The sequence below is a fragment of the Gymnogyps californianus genome, chromosome 1, assembly GCF_018139145.2.
Source record: "Gymnogyps californianus isolate 813 chromosome 1, ASM1813914v2, whole genome shotgun sequence".
In the NCBI taxonomy this organism is placed as follows: Eukaryota; Metazoa; Chordata; class Aves; order Accipitriformes; family Cathartidae; genus Gymnogyps; species Gymnogyps californianus.
This window is the reverse complement of record NC_059471.1, coordinates 88,958,776-88,985,340: the sequence shown is the minus strand read 5'-3', so window position 1 is coordinate 88,985,340 and position 26,565 is coordinate 88,958,776.

The following is a 26,565-nucleotide window of genomic DNA, read 5'->3' as shown; positions in this document are numbered from 1 at the left end:
TTTGAGCAATTTTATGAGCATTTTTAGAAAATGTACAACCTGTACAAACCTAGCATTTCATTACTCAACAGATCTTCACCCTGTGTGCACTGAGAATCTGTTCTGCTTATTACCTAACTAGAAAACAAACAAAACAAAAAAAAAACAATAACAAAAAGAAAAAACCCTCACTTGGGCTTCTCTTGATGCTGCATTGCCAGTACTATCACAAAGAGCGATCGAGATTCTCCTCTCTTCCGTGCACGTGGAAGGAAAGAGTTGTTAGCTGGGCTTCATCTGCACAATGTTTATTCTTGTTGATCATGAAGTTGATGGTGATAAGCTTAGAAATTATACCATTGGCTTTCACATCTCTGGCTCAATATTCATTCTGCTACTCAGAAAGCCCATCTTCCTCTTTCTGTACTGCTGGCTACCAAGCTGCCATATGTAAATTCCTGAGTGAGTAAATACTGAGATGACTGAGAAGAAGAATTTATTCCATAGCTCCAGCTGTTTAAAACACATCTTCTTCAGGTCACAAGTTCAACATTACCATACCTTTGATAAGCAAATTGTGGGGGTTTTAGCCCAGACTCCTGACTCACAAAGGAAAGCTATTTAGATACCCACATTCACATATAGATATCTACAGAAGTGAGCTCTAAAACAATTTAAAAGTACAATAGTCTTCAAACAAGCAGATTTTTGTCTCTGCTGGTGAAGCCATAGTGTGTTTGCAGTTATGTCAGGCTACAGGACATGGCCAGCAAAAGCTAGACCAAAGCATTGGAACTCTGCCAGCCACAAAGGCTTTGCAGGCACTTTGTCCTCAACAGGAACCTCTGACTATGTTCAACTGCTTAAACTATTATGCTTGTAGAGGTAAACTGACTTAGACCTCAGCCAATTTAGCACTTCAGCACATCAAATTTTATATGCATAAAAATGCTTAAAGGCTGTAGGAGAGCCGTAAGTCACTTTGCCTCTACAACCATGAAACCTTAAGGAGCTCAGGAGGGCAAAGCATTATCACTCTTTGCTAGTTTAAGCCTCCTGGCACAGAGGATCCAGGAAATAGCTTCACTGGGCTTGAGGCAGCCGGGATGTCCCTGATGCCACTGAATTCTTCAAATACAGAAGCAGAGCTGGTTGCAACAATCACCCCATTAAATGCATGTGTGCCTTTAACCACTTTATCGTTAATACAAGTGCCTAGGGCCGTGCTGTAAGCTCCTTGCAAATGCCTCCCTCCCGCACATTTGCTAAAGGGCAACAAAATGCAATGCTTCTGGAAACTGGCTGGCAAATGCAGCTTTCCATTTCCATCTCATCATGTTTCCTATGAAAATTAATACAAAATTCACTGAAAACACACTTTTTCTGTGGCTGTCACACAGGAGTTTCCTAAACCATATTCTCAGACATTGTTAGTCATAGAAATGCATTTTTATGTATTTCATATGCATTCTATGCATAAAAATCTCATTTTTATGTCCAGAATTATGTCTACCATCTTTTCAAATTACATTCCATCAAAAGTGTTTGATGTCAGCATGGCATAATGTGGTTATACAACAGTATAAGTGGAAGAAGATTACAAGCAAGCCACCACACAGAGCATATCCACCCCTCTGCCCGGACGCTGAGATAAAGCTGTTATCCAAGAAGTGCAGACTTTTACCAGGGACAAACAAGAAGTGGTATAAGAGCACTCAGGCCAGCTAGTCTAAGCATCTACTGGTACAGCCCCTGCTCCCAACCCTGCCTCTAGCCCTGTCTACAAACTTTTCCTGAAGGAGGAAGATAATCCTCTGCTGTAAATTGTCTTAACCGCATATATAAGCACTTTTGAAGGCTGAGGCCACTTTATTGTACCATTACTTTGATGTGTTTTGACTCATAAGCAAAGCTATAGCCTAACTATAAGGCCTTATTCTGGGTAAGACTATTCAAGCTGATTAATAGTTACACTGGTTTAAGCATGAAATTTATACTAAAGCACTTGTGTTTATTCAGTGCCTAGTGTAGTGTATGCAGCTTCTTTGGCTAGCAAGCGCTGAGACAACATAAACAGTCACTAATAACTAGCTATACCATGGATGAGGAGCCTTTTTACTGCTGATATTTGAACAGATCTTTCAAGTACATCTGTCAAAATTAATGCATAACTGACCATTATCCAATAAAACTGCAGAAAAATTGTGGCTGGATATGGACTACATGAAGAAACAGTGCGGACTGCAGATGCACCACAGGTTGTCGGTTCCCCATGCCCTGAACCACAAACAAGGCAGAGAGAGTGAATAGAGACAGGGCCCAAAATACCTGCTTCTTTCTACACGAGGTGGTAACATTTCACAACAGTGTTAAAAATGTCACCAATGTATTTGTAAATATCCAGCATTAGCACTGCTAGGTAAATTTTTCTGAACTTTACTCAACTTTAGTGCTTAATTTGGAGACCTAAGACTATTTTTTTAACAATTTTAATGTATGCATCTCTGCTTTTTGTCAGCAAGAGCAAATTCTTCTCAAGCATTTCATCTTCTGTTTCATTGTCACATTGAAAAACATCTCTGGAATCGTAAGATTCAGCATGAAGTTTTACAGAAGTTATGCAGGTAGGTAAGCACACACACTCTTACACTGGAGAGTTACTTTTACTAGGTGTCAGCTGCTCATGGTAGATCTTGAACTGTACAGATTTGCACATGTGAAAGTGTGTAATAAGTAGGATTCATCTTGACTGCTTTATATATTCATAGCTTTTAACATCGGGGAGGACAAATACATAGTGAATAACAGTATGTATCTTAGGGTAGTTATTTCCATATGAACCTCTACTCTAATTCCATATTAAACATTAAAAAAAGCAGGCATGCAAAAAACCTCCTCTTTCTTCTTTTAAATCACACCAACACAATGCAGCATTCCTATCATGAACAATGAAAGGCAAAGTCAGTAAAAAAGTTGCTACTTGCTGCTTGCATTCTATCAATATTTAAGAACCTTCTTCCAGAATAAATTCCCCACTGTGCACTCTGTTTTACAAAGAACTAACACAAAGAAAGGTCTAGACAGCCTATAATCTCTGGGATAAAAAAAAAAAAAATTACAGACAATTGTGCTGGTAAGCAATAGATCAGAGGATAAGGCAACAGGTATTTAGTCTGGTCTTATCAACAGAACATGGTGGCAGCTCCTGCCGGCTGTAAGTGATACAGCTGTGGTACCTCAATGGCAAGTAAACCCTCGTACTGGCAGTGTTTATAAAGGCTCCTCTCCCTCACCACACAAACACCATTAAAAACTTTAAGAATTATTTAACAGTAGATTATTTGCTATTAAACAGCTATGTAGAAGTAAATTACATTATTCAGAAATCCCATGAATAGCACAAAAAAGGGATGTCCTCAGGAGGAAGCAGCCGGCAGAGCGCCCTGCAGATGAGGCAGCAGCATTGCCTGCATCGGGACCAAGTGTGGGGACAGCTGAGGAGATCAAGGAGGGTGAACAGAGCCACACAGGCATATCAGGCTGAGGATAACACATATATTCATCCCTCTTCCAGTTCCACTGTACACAGTGCCTTGAAGGCACTCTTCTCAAGCACATCGTAAGGGATGAAGAAAAATACAGTGTCGCAGCCTGTCTTGAAGATTTATTCACAGCTCTGTATGCACAGTTGTGCACATCTGGTGCACTGTGCGTGGGCTTTTCTTTTCCTCCTGGCATGCTGCAGTAGGAGACACACTGCTGGATAAATATAAGTATTACCTTTATTAGCCTTTGTTCCCTGAGCAAACTGAAATTATTACAGAGCTAGAACACATTTATTGTCTCCAAAAATCTCATCTGTTTCCATGGTATTCCAAAGACATTTATTTTTAAGTGCACATACCATCCAAAGCCTGAACTGTTAAACTGAAAATAAGAATAGCATGTCTCCGAAGATCTTTTTAACAAGGTAAAACACTCTTCCAGTGTTTTATCAACATTGCCAGCTCAGAACAGCTCAACCTTCTGTTTTTCTGTACTAAACCAAATTGTGTACAATTAAAGGGAAAGGTCTGGCAAAGAACTCTGTTTTAGGGCAAAACACTGGTATCCAAACTGCCGTACAGCCGAATAATGTAGAGTATGACCTGAACCCATAAAGTAGTCCACTGTAGAAGGAAAGCAAGGAAATGGCTTCCTTCAGATGTTGCACAGGGAAGACATGCCAGGTGTCTGATATCTGCTTGAAGCCTCCAGAGAAATTGTGCGTATCATCTTGTGACATTAGCACATGCTATCATGGTATCAAGCCCTTTGTTTGCAAGAGCTGCTATCTCAGAGCAGATTGTCGGTGACAATGATCATTTTTGCTTATTTTAGCAGAGTAATTGCAATTACTGGCATCAGCGGGTATCAGACTATATCCAGCAAAGGTGTTTGGCTTCAGAGCACTAATTTAGTTCATGTCACTGAGACTAGGAAATATATATTTGTTTCCAGCAGCTTCTGGTGTGTATCAGACTCTAGCTTCAGCCAGGTATTTTAGGGATTCTTGGAGCTGTGTAGAACTGCACATTTAATCACAGCCTCCTGCCATGACTTTGGTGAATGATTTGTCCAAACATGAAAAAGAGGATTATAGCTTATTGAATCAGAAGAGGACACTCAGCAAAAGAAACTGGCCAGCTACTTATAGACTGAAATGCTCCAAACAGCAGTACTGGCCAAGTACCATCTGGTTTAGGCTTTTGAATGAAATATTAATTTTCAACGGGATTTCCAAACGTCAGACCTTTGAGCGTTCATTTATAAACCACAAGTGAAACAAGCTGTCAGTAGACAACGTGCTGTCTTGGGTGAGTGCATGCAGCAGCAGACTTCCACTGACACCACAGTCCTCTTCTAGGACAATTGACTTCTTAAGTGTTGACACAGAGACATTTAAAGATCACCCAGGCTAGAAAAGGCATATTGCTTAGCCACATCTTATTTTAGCCAATATCTGTTACGAATCCTCTCTTATTACAGTCTAATACTTCTTTTCTTCACTCTAATTTTTCCTTAGCTCGTTCATTACCAATAGTAATGCCTGAGTTATTAATCTTGTCACGTCTACAAACACTATTCTTCATGTGAAAGTAAGGCAAGAAGGAACCTCCTACTCAATTGAGGAGGCTCCAGCCTTTACTGTTCAGAGGGTCAAGAACCACCATCTGAACAGAAAAAAAAACCCAAGAACCACCATCTGAACAGAAAAAAAAACCCAAACATCCAAGGGCAACACAGTATCCGGCTCAAGAGAGTTTTGCTGCCTCCTGAATGAATACGGTAGTCTAAATCAATGGCCTCAGTCATGCCAACATCCTGCATATGTTTAACTTGCTGAACTTTGAGTAATCCCATTGTAGTGCATAATGTTAAGCATTTATTTAACATTTTTCTGATCACTTACACATATAAATAAATTATTATAGGCTGCATTAATTAGCTCTGCTGAGGATTCTAATCCAAGAAATACTGCAAACACTAGAAGCAAAGAAGCAAGGATTTTGATGCAACTAAGCATATTTTCAGGGTAATATAGATAGAGATTCATCATGGGAAAAGTGCAGCAGCTCAGTCCATAAGGAGCATAGATGATGGGTCAGATGCATGCAGGAACTAGAAAAGACATGAGGCAGGAGGTCACAGATGAGATCTAAGCAAGCAATATTATATGGGGGGTGGGGGGGGTTACCAAGCACTGCATGAATGTGGTGGAAGTAGAAATGAACTTTACACATATATATATATATCTCATTCCTCCCTAATACATATTGAAGTCTTTTGGTTTAAAAAATAAAGCCAAAGACCATTATTTTTGTCTGTATTTTATGAATGAGGAAACAGAGGCACAGCAGAGTGCTCAGGAACATTTGAAGTGGCAGCCAGGGAAAGTGCACAGCTCCTATACCACATGTCTGAAATTGGGCTCCTCTCATTTAGATCCAAGCTGTGTAGAATTTTGTGGTGATAAACTAAGGAAGAGGTCTAGGAGGCTAAGCACTAACATTCTGCAGCAGGAGCAAATCATGGGGAGGCAAAGGAAACATCCTCAGTAATGTATAAAAGAAACCCAATAGACTGCAACAAAGGAAAAACTAGGTTTAACATCCTGGAAAAAGTAGCTTAACAAACCTCTCTGACATTTTCCATTAAAAGAGATAATAAACAAGACATGACACCTTCTGTGAGCAATAACATTTGTGGCAAAGCAGTACATAATGCAGACATATTATGTAATAGCTATTTCATATGTTTAATGGTTATGAGTCTGTCATTTCTAAGAAGGTCACCAGCTCTAATTCCTGTGTAACCTGGAGGAAGACCTCAATCTGTTTTCTTCCTTCTGTGCTTGCATTTACTTTCCATGACCTACTGAGCCTTGTAAAAAGCATTTTATTAAAATGACACAATTAGTTATTTCACTTTCAAGACCTGATAGTCAGGAATGGGTTTTATGATTATAACGATTGTATAACACCGTACCCTCCAGAGGGATGACTCTTTCACACCTAGTCTGTCACACATTGGCATTTCCATCATGGGACTCAGAACCAAAGACCATCTAGGGATCATCGTCAAAGTCATCTAGGGAAGGAAAGACAGAAGTAAGTCAGGGGTCAATTATGTAAAACTCTATTGTTTAAATAACCTTACAGAATGTAAAATGCCATAAAGGGTATTTGTTCTACTTCCAGAAGCTCAGATAATGTCCTTTGAGGGAGCTAATACTGCTTCCATACTCAGATACTCAGATACTCGGCTCAGATACTGTGTGACAGACTTTAGCTGGGACTCACTCACCCAGTGCTGGAACCAGTGCAGCTCTGGTCCAGCCTTTGGTTTAACCTTCTCATATGCTGCAAGTTGTGCATGATAAGCTATGTATAGTTAACTGAACATTATCTTTTCAGTTACTTCCTGATATCTCTCCTTTCTTACTCAGCAGCCAACTGTTTTGCATAGGCTAAACCTTATGCTATACTATACCTCATCCTAAAAAGTTCATGACTACTTTTTTTTTTTAATAAAAAAATAGCATGATATATATTCAGTCAAAGCAAAGACCTACAATGTTTAAAAAAAAATTATAGCTTTAGTGGTGGCTTCTCTTCATATGCTTCCAGCAGGGATAAATGACTGAGTATATTTTTGCCACACATAGAGGAACATTAGTCACTCCTAATTGGAAAATACGAGTTGATGCTTAGGGGTTGCACACTATGGAAACCATGGGGCTTGTGCAGTACAGCCTTGGTAGCACATTTGGCCCCACTGCAGGAACACCTTTTATTCTAATTACCATTCAGCACTCCAAGGCAAAAAACAGAGATCATTTTCAAATGAGCATACAAATTTTCCACTAAAGCTCATTTATAATTAGTATATAACAGGAGCAATTTTTTTTTCTGCTATGTTCTCTCTGATTTGCATTATGAGAGGAAACGTTTTTCCATGTAAATTAACTTAACCTTCCCAGAAATACCCTCCCATTGACACTGTGCCATAGACTTTCCTTCTCAAATTAAGTTTGGAAAATTTAAAGTAAAAAATGTTTAACAGGTATAGAACAAATCAACAGAGAAGTAAACAAGCAAAAAGCAGCTAAAATATGGAACTAACTCCTCAACGACCTTTCTTGCTCACATTTTCCCAGCTCATCCTCTGGTTTTCATCCTTTGTAGACTCATTCCTCGAGCCTAATTGTTAAGGTCTTGTTTTTACTCCAAGAAGAGGAGAAATAGGAGTAAATGCTCCTTGGAAAGGACACAGCACCACCTAACACAGTGCAAACTGTTCCTTCCTAACAATTAAAATACGGACCAGTGTAAGGGACTGAAAGAGTTAACGTATGTCAATGTCTCAAACATTGTAGCAAACTAACATAGGGTCTGCATAGCAAGGAGGGATGGCAGCAAGAAGTCGGTCTGCATGGACACAGGGAGTGTGCTGGAGGGTGCGCAGTCCCGTGTTCTGACAGACCCAGCCTGGTAACCCACTGTATACGGCCAGAGGCCACACAAAGTTTATTTGAGGAGGGGGCTTGTAGCTCCTTGGAAAGTCCCTAAGACCACCACCCCAATAAGCCGCACATGCTCAGTAGGTGAAGAACCATGTGGAATACCACCATATATGTCAAGAACTGTCTAGAATGAACCCATATAAGGCTTCAGGAGGTGTGACTGTGGACGACAATCAGACTATAAAAGACACAATTGCAAAGAGCCACGTTGCGCGCGCCTGCCACTGAGGGACCACAACCCAGAGCAGAGACCATCGCTGGATCCAAGGTTGGTGATATCTTTCCTTTTCTCTCCCCTTTGTCTTGTATGTCTCTTTTTCTCTCTCTGTTTTCTGATCTCATTCTGGGCACGTAAGGGTAATATCCCTGCGGACCTGTCGTGGTAATATTGTTACAAGTTTGTCGTGGTTATAGTGTTACAAGTTTTGCCAAGCCACTACCCGGTGTTTTCTGCCAAGTTTTAAGCAAGTTTCAAGTAAAGTTGTGAACTGATTGAACCTCTTGATTTTGTGATCTGATTGAACCTCTCGAGTAATTGTCATTGCTCTGGATTACCGCACAGAGAATCAAAAGGTTAACCTCACCCTCACCCTCACCCTCACCCAGAGGGACGGGACAACCAGCATTAAACTATTCTGGTTCAGGTAGTGCAACATTTACTCACTAAATATGCCTGAATTGAGTTATTTCTTGAAGCAATTGAAACCTTCTCAAACGAGCAGAGATTCCAAGCTGAATTCCTTCTGCAGCCTGTTCATTGTCATATAAATTCCTCTCGCAGCTTGAGAGATGATCTGCATGTGTACTTTTCTCTCCTCTCGTAACCTAACTACCTTAATAAAGATTTCAAATGTTCATATACTTCAGATACTCATACACCCCAGTTCTTCAAGGACACAAAAGCTGTGCAATACAGTACAGAATTCTTAGTAGGTCTAGGCATGTGCATTTATAACCTTTTCCAAAAATGAATAATTTCATAATCCAGATATTAGCAATACAGTAAGTACCAAGACTATGTTTCTATGCAGCTCAATCTGCGTGCAATAGCCTGGCAAACTACTGTCCAAAACCACTAAATAGAAATACCAGAATCACTCCCTTATCCCCATCAATAACTATTTTCTTGTTTCTGTAGTAATTTAATAAAATATGGGGTATGTTCATGGTGCACAGTTTACAAGAAATAAATTAAAATGGTATTGTCTACCAAAATTGCAGCCCTTCAGGGGCTTACAATTTTGGTCACTGTATCTGGAAATGGCCTCTGAGAAGGTCAGACTGTGTCTTCCCTATAGCATGAAACAGTACTATTAGTTAAAAAAATCAGTAGACATTTCATATTCTTATTGTGTACATAGGGTGGAGCTGTTACTGTGGTCTTATAGGGCTAAAAAAATCCTCTAACATGAGACTCACGTACGATGAATTAGCCTCTCTACCATAGTCTTTGTTGCTTTGTTTCCAAAGAACAGCATTTGGTAGGGAATGGTTGACTAGCTGCAACTATTGTAAATGTGTGCTGGGGGAATATTTGAACATTTGTTCAAATTTGTCTTAAGATTTTATGTTGCTACCCATCCCCATACTGTCTGAGCACAAAGTTCTCAAAGGGAATTTTCATTTTAGTGTGTTCGCAATTCTTCCCAAGTTTGTTTCCCATAAAGATGAGGAGCTCTGATTTCATTAATGCAAAAACTTGTAAAAAGGCAGTATTTAGCTTAAGCTAGTTAAAAACAGTGTCAGCTGCCAACTTTCAATTTTATATTGGTTATGAATTTTGCAGTCAGCACAGTGCTGGGTATTTGTATGATTCATGCTGTGGTTTCATGTTTCCCAAACAGCCAACACAGTGGAACCTGAATATTAGTCTAATTCATATTTATTGTCTATGCTCTTTAAAAATGAAATATTTGTAAGTTAGGTTATTAGGAACTAATCAACAGGATCATTTACATAGCTGACAAACCAGGAGTTGTATAACAACCACCAACGACACTTTGTGTAGTGTTTGAGTCCTGGCTGGATAATTCTTACTGTAACCAACACACCCCAAAATTGTATGTCACTTCAGGTTTACAGTGAATTTAATAATGTTTAATCTGAAGTTATTAAGCAGGAAAAAAAAAAATATGACTTAAGAGATCAGTTACAAGGCACAAGTAACATTTTCCAGATATGAAGCAATAAACTGAATGCCCATATTGAACCATTCAGGAAAAATCAATAGCTTTTGTAAATGCATAAAAGTAATTTCAAATTAGAGTTTTAAAAGCAGCTAAAATGGGTTTCAGTTGCCTCCACACACAAACCCAGTGCCATTCTGGATGCCCCCAGGTGTCTGAGTCACCCATGGGTGCTGGCAGGTATAACCCAGGACCCAGGGCAAACTTGCATCCTTCTGGTGGAGGCAAGCAGGAACACCCCTTGAAGATCTAAATTAGCAATAGGTGTCTGTGTTAAGGCAACTGAACCCCAATCTCATCATCTTAGATGACAAGCAGGGGCAAAAAAGATGCCAGTTTCTCAAACTGTTAGTGAGAAAGAATCAATCTTTACTATAATTAAAATTCTCTTGGCAAATTCTAAATACAAGGTTAGATTTTAATATAGTAAAAGTGGGCCAGTTCTTCTCTTATTGCCGTGGTCAAAACTGCACTACTATGAGGACAGTGTTTTCTCTGTTCTCTTTACCTCTATTAACTGTTCGTATTTCTTCTATTGCTACCTGAAATAGAATCGTACCTGAATTACTCAGACTACAAGTTGAGAGGATATAATGTGTTGAGTAGTCACATTTTTAGAAGCCAGTCTTGAAAATTTGTATGCACGTTAAATGACTGAAGTACATTTTTCTTAACGCTTCAATGTATGCAGACATCTGAAATTATTCTTCACAAGATCCTCTCAGGTTGTTACATTAGATCATGTCTTTTCTTTATGCAAAATTAGTCATCACATCTGAAGTGCATTTTCCAATACTTTGAAAGCTGACAGAGTATTACACTGTACTGAGTACAGAGGACTGACTACAGGACACATGAGACCAGAAGAAACCACTGACCTAAGCAATACACTATATGATGCAAAGTTCAATATGGTAAATATGTCTTTTCATTGGTGTGTGGTGGAAAGCAAAAGGAAACAGAGATAATTTCTTGGGAGACCTTTCAGAAACCTGGGAACTGTTTAAAGCATTAAACAATACAGCTCAGGAGGGGAATTACTACAGGAAGCCACTGTCTACAAAATGTATTAACAAGCAAGATGCCAAAGACTAGAGCCCCAGTAAGCGTGTGATTAAATGTTATAGAGTAGTGTATAATGTGAACAATATAAATGTGAGGCATACCTAGAAGTGTGTAGGGGAATCTTTTCCAACCAATCCAAAAAACAAGTCAATTATTAATTTATTTAAACTTGGTTTGGTATGTCCATTAGACAAAGACAGAGCTCTGACCTGGATTGGAGCTTACCTCCCCAAAAACTCAGTGCATGGAGAGCTTGAGGTTGCTCAAGTTCATTCATCCCTAATTGAAGAGAAATATTGCAATGTTGATTTATAAAGGAAAAAGTGCTACTCCTCATTTACACAGAGTTACCACCAGTAAAGAGCTCTATCGCATTGACTAACTGTCACAGTAATTAAATTGCTACAGTACATAGAAATGGCCTTCCTGAAGACAGTGAGTTATATTCCCACTCCCTGGATCTTTCTCAGTAGTAAGGACCTTGCCAGCAATCTGCTATCCCAGATTGAGTTATGTATAACTGCAGAAGTGATCTCGTAAGAAAAGGGGTGGAGGGGAAGTGAGTCTTACAGAGGTCCTAAGCATAGGTGCCCGAGGAAGGGACAGATGTTACTCCATTTTGCATCCTTTTGCTGCCCTCTCCCCAAACGATAGAAGACTACAAGCGAGCAACTGGTCAGCTGCCACAGATTTTGACCATTGGTCACGGCGGGACCTGCTGCCTCTGAAGTAACGTACAGCGCATCCTCTTCCACAGCTTCCCTTAGACCTACCCTCCTGTCAAACGATACATCTCTTTTTTCAGTCAACACATACTATTGGCCTCTATACTGTCCTGTGGACAACGGTGAAGTATTTTTAACAAACTTGCACAACTGCTATGAAAGACAGTCAGGAAACAGAAAACTATAATTTGTTCTTGTAAGGATTTGGAAGCACTTTTGTGATCTTGCTGCCCTGATTTAAACTCATTGCTACAAAGCCAGGATCCTGCCAGCTATAAAGGGCTTTGATTTTATTTTTTCACGCACTTATCACGACCTCATTTTGTAAAGTGCCAAATGGATTTGTTCATTCATAACCCATCTTGATGCAGTGGATGGCAGCAGGGGGTGGTTTTGGGGTGGAAGGGTTAGTTTTAGTACATTTGATTAGTTTAATGGGACATAATGTGGCTTTCTATCTTTTCCTACTTTAAATATTTTAATTCATTCTACGAAAAAAACCAATGGCAATCTGTCAAGGGCTGCAATTATGTTTTAAATTGGGATGAAAAAGTGTGTGTGTGTGTGTGTGTGTGTGTGTGTGTGTGTGTGTATGTGTGTGTGTGTGCGAGCAAGGGGAATCATTTACATAATAACTGATGGTGATAATAACTCTCAGATACAGTCTTTATACCCCATACTCTATCGTTTGGTTCTAATTTTAGAGGGCTGCTTCTTTCTGTGCAGTACAACTAAAAACGTAGAAATTTTAATTCTGCAGTTTTTAGTCAACTATCAGACAACAAATGCTGATACCACTTTGTCCTTAAAAATTCACACTGCTATCATCAGCTGCTATCTGGCAAGGTCTCCCAAAATGAGAGTGATTGAAAACCTCCAGAGCTAAACCATGCTTATGACTAGTGGCGGTTTTCTAGGCTTATGTTGTCTTCATCAATTGGAACCACTGGTCTGCTGTGGATTCTGCTAACAAACATACAAATTAGGAGCTTTTTTTTTCTACTTATTAATAAACTTATCCAAATATTAAACTTTTAGAGAGGTATAAATAAAAAACTATTTTTAATATTCAATAATTTAAATGTTTCAAAATCAAATGTTTTTACTTCAATAAGACCAAAAATATTTTATTTGAAAACCAAAATGTGGTTTAAAACCAGAATTTCTCGTTTTAAATTTGATGCCTGTATAACAGAAAGAGAAAGGAAAAAAATAAAGCATCTCAAGATCTACAAGTTTTAGAAGTGACTAAAAATGAAAGGTTTTTTTATTTTTCCCATTTTGCCAAAAGGTCCCCCCTAAAAATCCTTTTTGGATTGACCTTAAACACAATTTATCCCACAATATTGAAAATGATTTTTTCCTCCTTTTTAGTGTATAACATCTAGTTTGGCACATGACAAGTAAGAAAATAGATGTCATTCATTCCCTTTGTCTTTCGAAATGCTGAAGACAGGATGTTCCTTGGTAGGCCTTTTAACTGCAGGAAAGCATCCACTCAGGAAAGAACACAAGGAGAAGTATAAAGTTAATGATTTATGCAAATGCTTTCCTTAATGTGCAGGTGTCTTATATCTCATAAGAATCACCACGATGTTTTTTGCCTCTGCCTCAAACTTTCATTAGATTTCCAAAGTTCCTATTCAAAGTCCACCGTATCACTCAGCCTTCATGTTCATGTACAGTTGGACTCCATGATCTTAAAGGTCTTTTCCAACCTAAATGATTCTATGATTCACAGGACTGTGTCTGGCTCACTCTGAACATGAGTGAAGAGAAAGTCGTCCCCAATACAGAGTCTTGGCCTCAGAGGATGTCAAATATAGTGCAAATATGTAAATAAAAGTTATGATGCTAATGGCATGGTAGAAGAGTTTCTTGTTCAGCTAGGCAGACAATTTACCACTATAAGATAAATTGGACTCTAGACTTCAGCCAAGCATTTTGACAGGTAGTGTTATTTTATGGGATTTACCACGGTTCTGCTGGAAAGGCTGCTCAATATTCTGAGTAGCCAACCCTGCCTTTTTTCAGCTCAAAAATTCACCACTTCAGTTTGTGTTAAAATAATGTCATGGTTTAACCCCAGCTGGCAACTAAACACCACGCAGCCGCTCGCTCACTGCCCCCCACCCAGTGGGATGGGGGAGAGAATCAGAAGAGTAAAAGGGAAAACTTGTGGGTTGAGATAAAGACAGTTTAATAGGACAGAAAGGAAGGAAAATAATGATAATAATAATAAGAAGAAGAAGACAATAATAATACTAAAAGAATTAGAATATACAAAACAAGTGATGCACAATGCAATTGCTCACCACTCACCAACAGATGCCCAGTTAGTTCCCGAGCAGCGATCCGCCCCTCCCAGCCAACTCCCCCCAGTTTATATACTGGGCGTGATGTCATATGGTATGAACATATGGCCACTTTGGCAGTTTGGATCAGCTGTCCTGGCTGTGTCCCCTCCCAACTTCTTGTGCCCCTCCAGACTTCTTGCTGGCTGGGCATGAGAAGCTGAAAAGTCCTTGACTTAGTAGAAACACTACTTAGCAACAACTAAGAACATCCATGTGTTATCAACATTATTTTCCTACTAAATCCAAAACACAGCACTATACCAGCTACTAGGAAGAAAATTAACTCTATCCCAGCCGAAACCAGGACAAAAAATTTTTGCAATAGTAATCAGCAGCCACTGCAGAAAATGAGTTTTATCATTAAATAATGACAACCTTGAGAGGCTTCGGGCACACAGCTGGCTCACAGCTGGCTTCAAATAGCTGAAATGTAACTATTGCAGAGAAACCATACCTCTTGTCTTTGAGTATAAACTAAAAGAGTAAAAAATTTTTTCACATTTATTTTGTAACATTTTGTATATGTGCAAAGATGCATACCCATACTCACTAAACATGGAAGATAGCAGTCCATATCATTGTATAAATACATCATGCCAGTACATAAGAACACAGTAACCTCTATCATGAAAATTGTTTGGGGTTTGGTTTTCTCTGGTGAGGAGAAATACCGATGCTAGCAATATTCTTCCAAACACAATCAAACAAACTGTGTGCCTTTTGTATCAGGATTAAATATCCAACCGAGCATAATATATCACACACTGAGTTTTGCCCAGAAATGAGACATGTACCTGCTGGCATCTGTACCTGACATAATTAGGTAGCGCCGGTGCCCAGGCAGAAAGGGGGCTTCCCAGCACAGCTCCCTGAAGCCAGGATGGGGAGCGAGCAATGGCTGTGCCGCAGAAGCTGTGCTGCCTCTGTCAAGCTACGTGATAACTCTGGGGGAAGCAGGCACCTCTCTTTAAACCCTCCTCTGTCCTGCAAGAAACCTCCTTCCATCTCTTCCCCCTGCAATAGTTCTCCATTCGCCAGCATCTCCCCAGATACAAGGAGGGAAGACAAGGTCAGGCATCCAACAAGAGCGAAGGGCTCTGATGGTGTGATGCTTGTCAGGCTAGAAAAGCCTGTTGCTGCTTCCTCAGATGCAGGCTAAGTGGGCAGTCTCTTTCCCCTGAAATCTGTAGCCTGTAGAGCTGCATACTTTGCTTTATGGACCTCCTGGCTGTCCTGAGGAGTCCAATTTATCACTGTATTTGAACAGAGCCCAGTGTGGGCCACCAGGTGTGGGTGAGGATAAGGAGAAGGTGACTATTGTTAGCTTCCTTACCATTCTAATTTCCTAGCCTTAACTAAAGTTTCAGGAAGATTTACCCACCAGAACATGCCCTGAAAGTGAACCTCAGAAATTCACATTCCAGAGGCGAATAGGCAAAGGGAGAGTCCTGGTTAATACTCCAAGTGGTAACACTGATCCACAGAATTTATGCAGCTCTGCTGTAGGTTCTGTTCAGCCTGCTGAACTCTATCTTTTCCAATATAGAACTATACAGTGTTGTTAATAATACGCCTGTTCTGAAATTGCAATAAGGCCACTGAAGGGAATTTGATTTATCAAGAGATAATCATCTCCTGGAGGGGAATAAAGGCACCTGGCTGCCTTCTGCAGTCAAAATTTAATATTAGCATTAATAACAACCCCCTCCCCTGCCTTACATAATGCTTACTTAATAATTTAATTATCCAGATAATCTTCACACACAGTTTATGGTTTTACCTCTAACTGGATGCCTAATAGAGCTCACATTACTGTTTATTGTAAACACCCAGAAGCAGCACTCTCTTCACACTGCAAAGTTCCCGCAGAGGCACAGTGCCATGCTGCGGAATTTGCTTAACTGTGGAAACATCTATCTCACACCAAAATGGCTTTGATCAAGAAGCACTGCCTAGCTACTCATTTAGGTTGCGTTCAGCAAGATATTTAGACTCGTGCCCAGTGTTTTAAGCCTTTGAAAAGTCCCACAGAGGCTCCCCTAACTGGTTAATGAAGATTAATTCAGTGCTTCAGAGATACACTCAGAGCTCTTAACTGCTGAATTAGGACTTTATTTTCTTAAGGTTCTACCTTTTGGATGAGTAACAGTACGTGTTGCTGTTGGGCGGTGGTGCTACTCTGGCTGTGCATGGGTGAAATGAGGACCTGCAGGTATTCCTTATGCCATGGATATAAATCTTTTGCCATTAAAAATAAAAAAAATTCTTAATGACAACATTTTGATCCTGATCCAACTCTCTGAAACTCTCTTTTCTGACAGTGTGTCAAAATCTAATCCTTCAGGAGAAACAAGTGCCTAAATTGAAAACAATGCAGAACCGATGAACAAAGCAATTGTATTCTAAAATTTCACCAGTCAACATAAAGATTACTTACAAATTGATCATTTTGCTAGTCACATTTCTGCAACAGCATGTTTTTTACAGCATAAATTGCTTATTTGTTTCCTCTGCTACACTAGGACATAAGTTTTTCTTCTTTTGCAAAGAGTCCTGGCCATTATCTGCAACCAAAAGAGTGCATTTGGACAATATCAATTTGTATGCTAATAATATTGCTTTCAATTGCACCTATGCCAACACACGAGACCAGGTTATAGCCAATTCCCATTTCTTCTCTTTTAAGACACTTGAAGAGTGATAGTTCTAAAGATTATGGAATCTCTTCTCATTTCCTCTTCTCAGCATTGCCATAGTCTTTATTACCTAGCTGCTTCAGCTCATATTAAAAACTATTTGAAAACCTCAGAGACTCCTTGCACACACTCATGAAATTTGTATCCAGCAAAAATTGTGTTTGCTTTAGGCGTAACTTATGCTTCCTGTTTATTAGTGCAAGCTTTTAGTACTTTTGCTTCATCTTGAATGATGCTGACATGTTAAGAATACACCTTCCTTTCTTTTTTTGCAGTTCAACCCACCAGCAACCCCACTTGTGGGGTTTCTTTCTTTGGTTGTGGCATATATAGCCCAGAAAATACCTTGGACACTTTCACGGATAAGCCATGGAAAGCTGTCCAAACTTTACTCTGGGCACAAATATCCCAGCACTGTCCTGGGAATGTATGGCAATGCTATATCTGTTCTCCTACATTCAGAATAATCCATTTCAGAGATGTGAACAAAAGCACACTAAGTGGACTTGATCAGATTTGTTTTAAAAGCACACTCCAGATCCAAATTAAAATAGTAATGTAGATGCAGTCTTTGCAATCCAGAGGTGGTTGGTTTTCAGGAGCTGAGTAGAATTTACGTGCTGCCCCTCTTGGTTTCTAGCCAGCAGTCAGTCATACGTACTCCAGGTGTGCTCCACTTATCTCATTTATCTGCCCTCCACTCAGCACACCCTGCACACTGAAACTAGTGAAAAGCTTATTTAATTCCTGAAGGACTTCACTGTTCAACTCAGGGACAAATGCATATTCGTACCAATCTAGTACTTTATCAGGAGGGGTGCAATGCATAGAAACTAGTAATGGAAAGCACAGTTAGGAACATACAGACAAAATGAAAATGTACAACATTTACATAGACAGATTCCCTTGCTGAAAGGGAAATCATAAACTTCTCTCCTTCTCATGATAAAACTGACTAAAAATTTAGGATTCATTTCTTCCAAGCAAAAAAGTCTTACTGAAAATACATTTCAGCAGGAAGCTTTGCATTTTTATCTAACACAGTCCTGAAAAGCACCAAAATAAAAATTTTAGTGATCAAAGTCCAACATAAATTCTTATCTTTAATATTCCCCCCAAATCTATCTGCAGTTAGCTGAAAAAACAAAAATAAAAAGAAAAAATTGAAACAAAATTTTAAAAATTGACCCTCTGGGGTTTTTGCAGCTGTAATCACATTAAAAAATGTGATTAAGAAATTACATGTTTGAGGCTGAAAATGCAAATGATTCATATTTGTCTAAAGTGCAACTTCAAATGACATTGCAGTCTTGTTATTTTATGCAGTACTTATGTTACTGAGTCTGTTTTTCCTGTCTCTTTTCTTTCTCTACTTTTTAACAGCCTTTTCTTTCCTGTTGTTGCCTTGTAAGGTAATACTTTCATTGCTTTCTTCTGAAAGGAGACTGCAAGATGTTCACAGTAATCAAGTGTAATGGGGCATGTTCTTTGAACATTTAAAGAAGGAGCTAGCACAAAAAGAAATAGAAGACAATGACAGAAAAGGCTGATCAGCTTAAGCCAAACTGAGGATGAGTCAGCTGGGGCCTGTGAAACACTCTCCAGCACTGTGATCAGCTATGTCCAAATCAGGGCATACCAAGAACCAAAGTAAAGGGAATGTCTGCTTCCTCTGGTGGTCAAATACATTCAGGTGTCTCTTTTCATTTTAAGGAAATTCTAAGTAAAAAGCAATGTAAAACAGCACAGCCAGAATTTTAACTTTTTTCCTCTGCTTTTACTTGCACCACACTAGCATAAATATGTTCCCCAACATGTCCAGCCACCATGCTCAAAATCCAACTTGTAAGGATATGGTCCATTTTTAAAGTACTTGGTACTTGGCTCAGTAGCCCACAAGCTTCTCAGCATCTGTTTTCTTTGGGGAAACTGATCCCTGGTCCCAAAAGTGAAATTTTGTTTAGGAAACCTAATGTGCAAACCATCTGGTGACCAGAGTGGAACAAACAAATGAAGCAACTGCTAAATGCAGTCGCCTTCCCCGGCTCTTTCGTGCTTGCCACTCCTTCCACGTGCCCTCCAGGTGAAAGCTGTGAAGATAAAGTCCTTGGGGTCACCTACAATTTTGTTGGCCCCTTGTTTCTGTCCTTCTGGGACAGAAATGTAACTAGTACTGTCATCTCTCCCTTAAGCTTTGGATAAAAACATACATTTCTGGGGGGACTCTCTTTGGTGTAAGGTATCTTTTGGGCTCTGAATGTATTGCTATCAAATGTTACACAAAGTAATCTCTGGTGTTTTGTCAACTGTACATGGCACAAAACAAGCCCAGTAAAATATTGGCTTACCCAGACATGTTAGAAGACCCTGGTCCTCCCCTGTTCCATTTACCTTCACAGACATCCCATACATGAGCAGCTAAAAGACAGTCCTGAGCAAGCCTGTCTTGTGGCTTCAGATATCACAAAAATAACTCAGACTTCTTTAAGCACGGACTTTTTTGCTTAATAAGTATTTTTTCCAATTTATAGATAATATATCTACCGAGTATTAAAAAAAAAAGGCTGGTATGAATTCTTATGGTAATATGTATTTATTTATACATATACTCAGTACTCTGCAAGCATAGATAAGGGTACTTACCATTAAATCAATGAAACTAAGTTTACATTCTGGATCTGCTTTAAATTATATCAAGGAAGTTCGCACAATGACAGTCAAAAGTTTTTTTGGGTTTTGGGGGGGGGGGGTTAACTCTTATCCACTTACAGCCTTGATGTCTTTATTTTATTAGTCAGGAACATAACTAGAAATTAAACCATGCTTCCTTGTTGTCATGTCAGGTATGAGAACAAAATTGATTTTAGTGTCATACAGTATGTTTGAAATTACTTATTGTAAATGTCTGACCTTTGTGAAAGTTGAGTCATGAAAATGTAGTTAATAGCTAGGGTGAAATACATTTATTTTTGTTTAAAAAATACATTGAAGGACAAATTTTGAAGTTGAAAATTCAGCACAAAGCTTAGAGAAATTGGTATAAGCATCTTTCAGACTATTCATTTCCAGCAACACTCCATTGCTCCCCTTAAATCCTTCAGGTCTTCCAACTTCCACTAAAACCACTCCTAGAGGAGGCTAAATTCCTTCCTGCTACTTAAAAAAACAAAACACACCCTCTTGCTTCCATGCTTCTTATGCTATATTTGCTTTATTTCTCTTTCACCACTATCTTCTGGGATAATTGTCTTGATTCCAGTGATTTTCTGGCACCGATGGCATTCATCAGAGATACTTGCTTTTGCACCTCCAGCTGGTCTCCTTCCAGTCCGCCTGTGTTTCGCAGCAGGGCCCAGCACAGGAACGCAGGTCAGGGATCAGGCAGTGCAGTGCAGCACTGGCTGCACTTGCCTGTCAAGGCAAAAGGCAGACTGATACAGTTTGCATGGCATTGTGCTTGAAGCAGAGCTCCTTCCTTGAACTCACCTCCCTGTGAAGACAGCGAGGCTGTTTGGGAGCAGAGCTGGCTTGTGTCCTATCACCTGGGGTGGGTGAGTCCTGCACCTCCCCAGCTCTCCCAGTTGTAGCTGAATTCCTCTAGCTCTTGCCAGCATAAGCATCCCTGTATGTGCTATCCCACTGATAACCAGAGTTAGAGAGCACATATTACCCATGTGGATGGTAAGGTGCACATGATTAGAAGTGCCGAACATAACTGACTTCGCTGTGTCCTATGTCTTCAGCACAAAGAGCGCAGTGAGTGTGAGCTTTTTAAGAGGCTGGGGCTAAAATATAACAATTTCTGGAATACCCAGTTCAAAGCCAGTTTATTGGTTGGTGCTAGCAGCGGGAGAAGCCTTTTACTCTCTCCCTCTCAAGTTCTCTCTTCTAGCCTTAAGCTCCTTGTAATACTGAAGGCTCATGATTACAGGCTCTGACACAGACTTAGCCTCTAATCACCACCTAAAATGCTACGTGGTTCAAGAGGTGCAGGGTCAGTAGGCATGGTCCTAGCTGAAAGGGCAAGATGATATGGAACAGATTGCTTTTATTATATCTTTTATTAACTTGACTCAACCACCTCCAGCTACTTTTCCAAGACAAAATGTCCTATAGTTACAGGTTTGTCAAGTAATGTCAAACTGATGGCAAATTGTGTAAATACATGCTGGTGATTGAATCCTGTGAAAATTGGTCCTTAATATGAAGATTTTATATTGTAGGAAATAAGAAAAAAATCCAGTCAAAGAATTCATATAATCAGAATTTAATTACTAGTTTCCTTCACCGAGTTTGTAGCTGATGAAGTGAGTATCAGACATACACTGGGTCTTTGGTCTGAGTGCCAAAGAAATGTGCAATGTGGGCTTTCTCTCTGTTCAATAATTTTAATCAGTTTAACATTTAACACTGTATTTTTGAGGGTTATGTGTGCTATGCAGTCAGCCTCAATGATAATGAATGAAGGCAAAGAAAGTAACTTTCTTGCTAAATGTCGAAAAGAACTATATTGAAAGATCAAGACGGGAAAAAAGGGAGCTTATAACTCTGAACAGAGGAGGAATGAACAAGGTTAAAAGAGTAACAGACTTTTCCTTTTTTTTTACCTCTGTGTGTGAATGTGTGCGTGTGCATGCATATCTACCAAGAGACTTGTGAAGAAGGTACTACCACTTTTGAGACCATGGAACGAGTTCGGTGACAGAGGAGGCAGAAAGATAGACACTGAAAAAAAAATTACATTAAAACTATCATACTCTGCCTACCCAAGAGGACTGGGATTGATGCCAGAAACAGACATAAATGACCTGTGGGAGGATGGATAAATATTGAAGAAAAATAGGATAATGTCAAAAAAGGTTAGCGTCAAATTAATTTGACAAAGTTTCAGTAGCAGGAGGGAGTTATTCTAGGCTTCTCAAGTCAGTGGAAAAGTGATGGAGGAGCAGAGGGAGGAAAGAAGAGGATTTAGGAATCATTCAATCTGACAAGATTTTCTCAGGTGACTCTGCTTACTGTTTTGTTTTGTTGGTCTTGTGGGGGTTTTTTTCAGAAAGGCTCTGTCCTCTTCTCTGTTCCAAGCTCGGGTAAAATTGTCTGAGAGCAAGGTCTTCCCAGTGCACAACATGCACGAGGGCTGTGCGTATGTGAGAATGCAAGTCTTGTACAGGACTGTGCTGTACACAGTCCTTCCGCTGAGGAGTGCCTTTTGCACACAGATGTGCAGGACACATCACCATGTTGCACAGGGTGGCCGCAATTTCCCGGGGCCTCGTGGCCAGTAAGTGAGTATGGAGGCAACTCACTACCCAGGCTAAGAAGGAGAAAAAGCAAATGCTAACCTTCCTTTCAGAAGCCCTGCATGTTTATTGTCACCTACAGTTTTATTAATGAGTGTAACTAGCTATATTCAAACACAATGCTGTAAAATTTAATTGGGCGAACGTAGTGAGCGTTAGCTGGAGCTGTTTCCTGTCATGTATAATTACATGAAGCTCATACTTCAATAATTAGCAAGGCAAAATGAAATCATTTTACAATTAGAGAAGCTCTCATTTCACCTTTCCTGTCATAGATCCTCATTTAATTTGGACTTTTATTTACTGACAGTCCCACTCCATTAGATATAGAAGACATTCCCTCACCCACCAGGATATTTTAAAATGAGGCAATATATCTAAGAAGACCTAAGGAAGTGAATATGTCCCAAAACGTGTCTGGTTGTCCTGGGAATTTTGGCTCCAGTTTTTCTAACCAGCAGAGGAGACAAATGGTAGAAGCACCTGCCACTGGTGGAAAGCAAATTCCTTCTTAGGGCAGCCAAGACCCCGCAGTGCTCCCTGACATTCACCAAGCTCCCATCAGAGCCTCTTGCCTCCTTCTCACAGCACATCCAGAGCCCCTTCCTCTTTTTTCCAGAGCCTGGGCTATGGATGAAGATGTAGGGTAGTAATTAACACTTCTTCAGATACCAGGAACAGATACCTGCTATACCATTAAAAGGCACGGAAAATTTGTTCTTCTCTGCAGCTACACTGTCACCCATACATTGGTCATTGGCTCCCTCTGGCTGAGCAGGAGGGCACGTTGACTGTGACAGATAGGTTAACCCAGTTAATATCACGGTTTCCTCCTCATTCCAGTTCTAGTGAACATCTTCATCCCTAGCATCCCTTCCACTGCCAAAATGCCACACAGCTCAGTGATACACTCCTGCCCTCCCGGCAGTGCCACTGCTCCTCTGCCAGCCTGGGCATTTCTTCCCCAACTCTCTCTGACCTTTCCAACCAGTTCCTATTTACCTAACCTATCTCCACGAAGTAACACAAGATAAATAACTGTTATCTTTCATGAGAGCTACATTTGCCATTGTTCTTTCTTTCTCCAAGACATTAAACATAGAATTAGCAAGTCCAAATAGCATTTGAAATATTTCCCAAACAGGAGAGGAATTAAAACATAAAAAGTGGGATAGGAGTATGCTCAGAATTTCTGAGAAAATAAAGATAGTTGAAATCACAGAAACACTAAATGGTTTACTGCTCCACAGCTTAAAATCATTCTGGAGGCACAGAAGGATAGTTGATTATTTTTTATTTTATCCCTTCAGGGATAAAGCCTTCAGAGGACAAGCCTCTGCCTTTTTCCGTGTTCCTCCTAGTATACACTACACCCTCAATTTTTATTTCATTTTATAAGAGTCATTTAGTGTATTTTCAATTCTTCTAAGAAAGTGTCACTGTAAAGTTCTATATCTTAACATCCTCTTAATGCAGCCTAGATAACATCAGCTGTCTATAAGTAAAATCGCCCTTCCAGACTTGCACCACTCAAACTGTGGAAGTCAACAACAGAGAATGTAACACTCCTCCATTTTCCAGCTCATTCCTAGAACTAAATTAACAATCTTGCTAGTGGGTGAGCCAGATTAGAGACATTTATTATCCTAGTACTGCTCTCAATCTGTATTGCTAAGAGGAATGATAAAGCATGTGGAGGTTTGAGGGTGGTTTTTGTTACTAAGACAGTTAATATCATAATTACATACGTAAGCCTTTTAGATCAGACAGACACTAATTTGTTGTTTCATCCCTTCATTTTGACCCAGTGATCTTCGAGAATATGAATTGTTTGAAATGAGAAGGGATTACCCTCTGCATTGGGGATGCCTGCAACAGGAGACTCAGGGAAACAGTCCTGTCAGCTTTGGCAAAGGCATTTTGCTGAAGGAGAGCATCATGCAGCAAGAGGTATCTCGTCACCCCTAATGCCTTTATATTGGATGTATTCTCAATGGGTAATAAGTGATTAATAGGTATTATTCCCTTATTTTAGACAGGAATATAATATTTCATGAATAGTGACTGAACATCAGTAGATGCACATAAACCATGATTATAGACAGTCTATTGACCCAGTAGGCACTAGCAACTGATAAACCGCTAATTGAAAGGTCTATTTATTATTCATTTGTACAGCACTTACAAATGAAACCTCCAAATAAAGCACGACTATCTTCTGTCACAGGATGTTAATCACTATCAGAGTTAAGATCCAACAGACATCTTCATGGCTGATAGTGTTTTGGTATTTGTATCTGCAGAAAGCCTTGAGTTTAATTTTAGTCCTGTCATAGAAAAGATACTACCAGCCACTGTTGCATGTTCATGGTGAATAAATCATACTATGCCTGATAAAAATTCTGTAATTTCTTTGTCATGGAGTTTAATACTGAACATAAAACACAGTTCTGTTGAACTATCAAGTATGACTTAATAGAACATTACTGCCGTTATTGAAAATTATTTCTTCTGCTAATTGCTTTTCATTAAATTTTTATTATTGGTAAGGGGACATTACACTTTTCTAATAAAACAAAAGAAATCTTATTTTCCTGGCTTGCTTTTTACTACCATTTGCATGAATTCAGACAAGTCCCATTTTCCTCTGAGAAAGATGAAGTTGCATCTCCAAAACGAGTAGTGTAATGAACCAATGAGTAAACTGATGCAAGTCATGAGCAGATCAATGTGATTCTGATTCACTATAAATGCCAAAGTAAAATCAAGACGATATTTTTTCAGAGAAGGAGAAAGCTTCCCTGATATGACGCATGAGTTCGTTGCGGCACTTCTGAAGTCAGCAAGCAATTGGTAGTTAGCAGGTCAAGAATAGCTTTTAAAAATTGCTGTGCTCCAGAAACCATACTTCATTTCCTCCTACTATTGGTCAGGTCTGTGTTGCTGATATTACAAGAGAGATTTTTTTATTTCAGTACTTCATACAATAAAGCACTTGGTGCATGGCTATACCAAAGGGTAGTGATTAGATAACTAACTGGCATCATTGAAGAGTAGGACAAGCAGGAAGAGTTTCGACTTAAATTGCATTTGCAACGTGTCCAGTGTCCCCTTGAATCTTCAGCCTCAGCCTCTAGGAATTCAGCTGCTTCATCATCTTCTGAGAATAGACACTTAGTGGAACAGGGCTAGGTCTCCTTTTTAAAAAATAAAAATAAAAAAGGCAACAGAGGCAGCAATATCCTGCCTGCATTTGTTTCATCATTTGGTGGTTAGAATACTTGTGTGGGAAGTAAGGGTCATCGGTTTTAGTCTTCCTCAGCTACAGAGGTAGGAGGAGAGGTGACACTCTAATACCTCTACAGAAGACCTGCCATTACCAAGGAGGTCAGTCATGGCTGGAGGTAAGTCCTGGCCAGAGGTAAGCAAGAGTGATTCTCACTTTTATCAAGAAGTGAGCAGAACTGGGATTTTCAGTCTTGCTGCCTGGAGTGTATAGGTTTTTTGCATAATACCAGCTGTGGGAAATATGCTGGGACAGCCTGTTCTGTGGGACCAGACCAGGGATCCTTCCTCCCTGAGGCAATAGATAGCCTCCTTTAATTTTTTCTTCTCTCATTTTCAGCTTATGCAAAGAAAGCCCATTTCCAGCTGCTAGATGTAGAGGTGACTTCTACTCTGACTGCTCTTCAGCTGGGTCTTTGGGGTATTTGCATGTGTTTTGGCAGCACTGTATTCCAGTTCGCTTGTCCACAGAAGGCAGAAATGTCCGCTTACACCATTTCTGCCTGCTGAGCTTCAGTTGCAAAAGATGTCCGTATGTCAGGTACACTCTCCCGCCAGCATGGGCATTTCTTAGTGTGCATTGGCGATCCATGATTGCCAACTACAGTGTTCAAGAAGAGAAGCTTTCTGTACCTGTAGATAGGCCAGATTTCTCTGGGAACTTCTGAGTGTTTTAAGCGTGTAAATCCCAATCTAGCAGGCCAAAATCTTTCAGCGAGTGTGCAAGTGATCATATTATTTCTTGTGCTTTTTCTCTGAACCTAAGTGTGCAGTTTGTGACTCACACCAAAGCTGAAGTCTTTGAATTCCTTGGACTTAGCTCCAAGCCAACCTTCATTAATTAAGTAGCTGATGTGGTTGTGCTACATGCCAACGGTAGACAAGAGAAGAAGTGTGTTGTAATAAT